At 37.4% G+C, this 6,475-nt stretch overlaps 1 long non-coding RNA gene across 4 annotated transcripts; it reads right to left on the reverse strand.

The window, feature by feature from the left end:
• Positions 1-498: 498 nt before the first annotated feature.
• Positions 499-6,475, reverse strand: LOC108448791. Of its 4 annotated transcripts, none has more exons than XR_001864815.1 (7): positions 6,394-6,475; positions 5,163-5,212; positions 4,612-4,681; positions 3,989-4,066; positions 2,782-2,811; positions 2,406-2,458; positions 499-1,862 (listed from the first exon to the last, which is right to left on the reverse strand). It is a non-coding gene; the product is annotated as an uncharacterized LOC108448791 (long non-coding RNA). The 4 variants fall into 4 exon arrangements; XR_001864814.1 differs by lacking the exon at positions 6,394-6,475 and adding an exon at positions 5,966-6,387; XR_001864816.1 differs by lacking the exon at positions 6,394-6,475 and adding an exon at positions 5,935-6,387.

Raw genomic sequence — 6,475 nt, forward strand, 5'->3', positions numbered from 1 at the left:
CCTTTTAAAGGCTTTAACACCTTGTATTAACATCAGCTCAAAAGATTAAAGATGCTCCAAAACACATGCCACTCTTCAGACTCTAATGAAGTTATAGATCCCTTTGAATATCTAACAAAGTACTTACCAAATATTGCTGCTCTAGTAACCATCTCTGCTGTTTGACATCTTAACATCCAGAAGAGACAAACCTAGCTAGGACTGACAACTTTTGCACTTGCCATCCAAGCAGCTCCACTAGATGCTGTTAACAGCACCCAGACTTTTCGCAGAACCGCAGTGGGTAGAAGATTGAGACTGATCTTACCTTCCCACCTCTTAAGTACATAACCAGTAGTTTTTGTCCTGGAGCCACTCGAGCACAACATGAAGCATCACATGCCCAGTACATGCTGCACCAGAGAGCACAACAAGGCCAACGTTGCTTATATAGCTCTTGAGAAGTACAAGCAGTTGAGGAACACCATGCTGTGATCCACACCTCATCTGCAACAGCCATGACTGTTAACATCATTATCTTTATTCAAAAGCATGTACAAAACATGGCACATGGAAATATGTACCACTCTCAGTAATGTTGGTTAACAGAAATAAATCCTGTTGAAAGCAATGAAGAGAAAGCTATTTTCTAGTGAATTTCTGCAGATCTTGGTATTTAATAGACTTATTTACCATTCCTTGCTGAAAAGGTGCAGCCAAAGTAGGTGGCCACTGCTTATTATTAAGCAAACCACAGGAGATGCTAAATGACCCAACGCACTCCTGGAGTTAAGTCAGATCCTTAGCATCCACTTTAGTAGTCTGATGGATACTTATTTTTGACATTTCCAATGTTTTATATACTGCTCCTGGTAGTGTTTTGTACTTCATGATACTGCTTTGACAGAAAATTGGGACTTTACATGGAATTTGTCACTGACAAACAGGGACACCCCATGAGCTATAGGGTTGTTTTATGTATTTCAGACCATTTCAAAATGATTCAGAAATAGTGTGTCTATCAATTTTCAGTTTTGCCATTCTTGTGTTTCTGCCCTTATAAAGAATTCCTGACAATAAGGCTTGACAGTCATGCTTCAAGGCCAATTTCATTTTTTGTACACCATGAGTTGTCTTTAAATTTACTTGGTAAACAATTTATGATCCTTCATTCCTCTGTGGAAATGACAGTTTGCTGAATACAGCAAATATGCTGCTACTGGGATACAGCACCATTACTTTTCAAGTGACTGTTTGAAGCCCAAGGTCTAATGTATGTAACTCTTTTCCCACTACCAACCTCTTTTCCCGACAGAGCAAACAAGTACCGTTGCCAGTGTATTCCTCAAAAGGCAGTTCCACTGTTATGGTACTAGTCTTCTTTTATTGACTGCTGAAGTGGCAGTCAACAAATGCCCAACTCCTCACTCCCTCACTAGATACAGTGACGCAAGCTGTAGACATTGTCTTTTTCTTTGCTTTCACCCTGTCTTTACAGGGCCTGCCTGTGAGCTCTACTCTTGAGTCATCACAGATCTTCAGTATCTGCAAGACTGTGTACCATATGGTATTTTAAAAGGGTAAATTAATCAAGGGGTTTTCCATGTACTGAAGCTCAACACTTTTCCCTAGTATTACTGCTATACTTCCTAGAGAAGACAGTTCAGTAGCTTGGAAAGACAGTGTTTTAAATATGCAGAGACAGTAATTTTGGTCTACATGCAGTTTCTGAAAACAGCATCCTCTAAAATTGCAGCTGTTTCAGCAGGCTTTTAAAAGCATGGCATCCCACTTCAAGCCACATCATCTCTTCAGGTGTTACACCTCCTGGTTACATCATCCACATTTGTCAGGCAGTTCTGACAAAGTGTTCCAATTCATCACTGAAAAAGGAGAACAAGATCTAAGTAAAATGGTTCATTCAAGGGAGAAATTTCAATTTACAAGTAAGCACACAACAGTTTGTATTAAGATGTTGCTATTTCTGTAAAAAAAAAAAACAAAAAAAAATCTCCAAAAAACCCAAAGCAAAACAAGAACTAAACTCACAAAGACAGTTTAATGCTTTTCACAAAGTTTAAATCAAATATTTTGGTCTCATCTCAGATGCCGGATCCATATGAAGTTTCTCAGCAAGGAATTCAGGTTCGGGATAGGTTCATCACAGATGAGACAAAAGCAGTACAGAAACAAAAAATTTAGTAGGGTTTCTGATGGCTTAGTTTTTTTATTGACAATCTTTAATACTTCTATCAGCACACACTGTACCTTGGGGAGGAAGTGCTTTTTAAATGCCAGCTATGACTAAACATATCAATTGATCAATTACGTTCATAACTGTCATAATGTAAAAAAAATCTGAACTGTAAGCACAGTTACTTTAGAGTTAGAATGAGAAAATGTTTAGAAGCTTTTCAGTTACATACCTGAATAAGCCAAAAGCATTTGTTCCTATGTTGTTTCTATAAAAAACATTCCCCTGTAAGAAAGAACTTTATTAGTTCAGAAAAGTTTTCTTTCATCACTCAAAATACAGCTTGCCATCTACTCAGCCTCTTGAATAGATGAAACTGCATTATTCAACACATGTTGCATTAGTATCAGCACACTGCAAGTTCTGTGAAACTTTAATTGGAAGTATAGTCAAGTCACAGTAAGATTTGTTTTGCTTCTCTTGCCCAGCTATTGCTCAGCCTGGGTATGAACTGTGATAGGAAGGGGAAATTACACTTGATTATCAGGTTATCTGATACTGGTGATCTGCCTATCAGGATCAAAGATAGTGTTTATTGGAATTCATACCTTCTATTCAGAAGCAGCATTCAAGCATCTCTGTGAAGACACAAAATACACTGGTTAGTTAACATCAACAAGCTTTGCTACTTCCAGCTTTTCTCTAGGTCAGCTATGGAAGTCACTCCCCTTTTTAATTGCAACAGTGCCTGTCTAAACAATACAGCATTTCATAGGCAGCAAGTTTCACCCATACATTTGAGCTTCACATACTGGGACAAAACCTGTTGTTGAAAAGAAAGTACTCGTAGCTAGCTAAGTATTTAAAGGTACCTTTGAGTGGAATAAAATTACAGATGTGTAGTAACACAGGAAAATTACAAGTTCTCACACTCTAGATTTTAACTTTTTAACTAAAACCAACCAGTGGATATACTCAAGCACCAGTACAGTAAAGTGAATTTCACTAAAAAATATGAAGTTCAGATACTTAAGTGGGAATGAAGTTCTTGGAGAAACCACTGCTAATATTCTTAATGCACAGTAAGCATTCATGAGTGTTCTTCTTGCCTGCTCAAGTATACTATACCAGCCCTTGTGAAGTAGGTTATCTCTGGAGCTGAAACAGCTTTATTTAGAATTCACTATCATTTACCATCAAATTCCACCTCTGTCATTAACATGACTTTTCCTAAATGCCCACATTTAAGTGGGCCCTAAATTAACTGTCCTAAAAGGATCCAAGTGCAAACATCATCACTAGCTTTCAAACACCAGCAACACTTCCTGACCATACCTGGCTTATGCCTGTTACTTACCCACTATAAGGCAGAATACCTGAACTAACACTTTCCCCTCTCTGCTCTTTAAAGATGTGAGCTTCTGCAATAGGATGTATTCGTGTCAACATGGACTTAGAGGTGGGTTCAAATAATGCACCAACATTCTTATTCACAGCCTGGTGCATGCTGGCACCTCACTTGTACACAGCAGCAGTATTAAACCAACTGGGATGATTTATGATTGAATGATTAAGTGGTTTCATCTCAGTAGCCAGAGCCTTACGAAGCTTCTCATCAATGTATCAGGTTTGGCCGTTTCAGCAGGGTTCACCACTATTCACAAGTATCAGTGATCAGTGACTGGAAACTGTATCACCACTCATACCTTCATCTATTCCACAAAACAAGCTCTGTCTCTTTCATTATCAATGTACTGAAAAGGCAATACATTACAATCAACAAAAAATTTCTGCTGTTTAATCAATTAATATTACCTCTTATATTTCCTGTTGCAAGAAAGTCTTTCTTCAGGACATGTCACATTCCCATTACTAGAAACTGTTCATACCACTCTAGAAATTTGAGTAAAATTCTGAATTACAACAAGTTCATGAATAATATAACACAAGCCAGTAAGAACAACTGAATTTTACTTTTTTAACAACTGGTTGTAAGCACTTGAGTCAAATAAAAATGAATACAGATCCTGGAGTTCCTTCTTTGAAAAAAGTGAGAATATTAACTATATGTTAAAAAAGTGAATACACATTTTTATTCAAAAATTGGAGCATTTGCTTATTTATATGAACAAGCCTTTAGATGCCCTGTTTTCTTTGACTAAACACTGTTTCATACTTATTTCCCAATAAAGTACAAAATCACAGTTAAAATCCATACTGAGGTAATGTTTAGATTTAGTATAAACACTTCAGAAAGGCATTTTACCAGCTCCTCCAACACAAAAACTATTCCAAATCCCCCCAGCCTACACAGCTCTAGACCATGTCAAACATGCCCAAAATATACCCATACCTCAATTTTAAAGCTAAATTTGATCATATGCATATTTTGCTAATATTTATCATTAATTTATCCCCACCAATAATTCAAAACATACACAGCTTTCAGGAAAATCCACTTGTGTGTGCCAAGTATTCTTCTACTTGTGATGATCCTTCCATGAAGGGCTAAAATTAAAAACAAGTAAAAAGTATCTTTTAAACTAAAAAACAGCTCTTGCTGTGGTCTAGCATCGTCTCTCATGTTACTATGTCAGAAACATGATCACCAAGCACTAAAAACTGACATTTTCATACAATTTAATACTCTTCTGGAACAGCCTATAATACCTGACAAGGTGAAGTTTTGTAAGCAAAAGAAGTCCAATTAAGAACTGACCTACAGGCTGACCTTAACTCAAAGAGCACCAAACCCCAAAATTATCAAATAATTACTTATCAGTTTGATGGCAATTATGAAAATGCAATGTAGTTTTTCTTTTTTGTCCTACTCAGTAGCCATACAAAGATGGCAACTCTCTGGCACTTCCCATACTTTTGGCAGACAAAAATACAGAAACCAAGTCATGAAACAGAAGTATTTATTGACTTGGTCAAAAATAGACACACAATATTACTAGACCAACATTAAAAATTCCAGAGCTGTTACCTTAATGTACAATGTACGTGACACCGCTGAAAACCTCCTCTCCATCGTACCTAAAAACAAACATGGACAGTCTTACAACTTGACATCAGCAGATTCGTATCACCAGGCCAGTACATCACACACATTATGAGGCAATAATCAACACGATCTCTAGAAGCAGCATGTTAAGTACTAAATCACAAGCTTGCAGGAGAAAAGCAGCAAGAACTGCAGTTTTAAACAAAGGAATTGCAAGTTACACCCACCTGAAACCCCATATTCAAAGCATTAGCAATAACTGCATGTACTCACTGTTAAACCTCAGTCCAAAGGTTTTTTTTAAACGAAAAATCGTCGTCTCAAGGTTTTAATCACTTTTAAGAGCTGATTTAAGTTGGTTTAGAGAATTGTTTTAGCCATATAGCAATTATCAAAATCCACCAACTCAAGCAGCTTAAGAAATACATGACAAAGTATGCTTTGTCATACACATTATTACTTGAACATGCTTATTTAAAGTATCTCACTCTGTACTACATAGATCAAATAAACACATCAAGCCATAAAAGGTAACTCATCACACACTTCGCTTCAGATCACAAAAACAATTAAAGCTATAGAAAGCCTGGAGTTAAGTTTCCACTTCTCACGAGCAATAAACTTTATGCTTTAGTATAATAAACCCAATAATCAAGGGCTACTAATGGTCTAAGTTTCACATATTTTACTGTTCAGTAATCTCCTGTGTGACACAGACTGTTAGACAAGCTAATTCAACACACAAAGAATGCACCTGACAATTTCCTATGCGAATCCAGCCATACCCTAATCTTTCCTTGCAGGTAAGAGCCTGGAATCCTGGATATATTTAGTGGCATTTCCTGTTCTTTCAGAAGTACTATGGGTTCAATGAATCAGCACTTCATGGAGGGGACAAAAAGGCATCTTAAGGCCACAAAAAGCTTCCGGGGAGGAGGTGTGCGTTTTCTTGGGGGGTGGGTGGTTTATTTCTTGTAACATATCTCCCTTTATTCTGCTGTGTTATTGTCTTAAAAAAAGAAAACATCATTAGGTATAACAGTAATCTAATGATTTACATTAAGTATCACTTAAGTGTTGTGGGTCTTTTTTCCTTGGGGCGCTATGTGGATTTTACAATACTTTTATAGGTCTTCTGCTGTGGGGCAATGCCATAATCCTGGTGGCTGAGGCCTCCAAAATACATACAGGTAACACAAGCATGAGCACCAACCTTCTGCCACGTGAACAAGGCGGCTCCACCTTATTCAACATTTCACGCACGAATCCAGAGGACTGAAGGCCGTCCCACCGTG

This window comes from Corvus brachyrhynchos, unplaced genomic scaffold (assembly GCF_000691975.1).
Source record: "Corvus brachyrhynchos isolate BGI_N302 unplaced genomic scaffold, ASM69197v1 scaffold87, whole genome shotgun sequence".
NCBI classification, from domain to species: Eukaryota; Metazoa; Chordata; class Aves; order Passeriformes; family Corvidae; genus Corvus; species Corvus brachyrhynchos.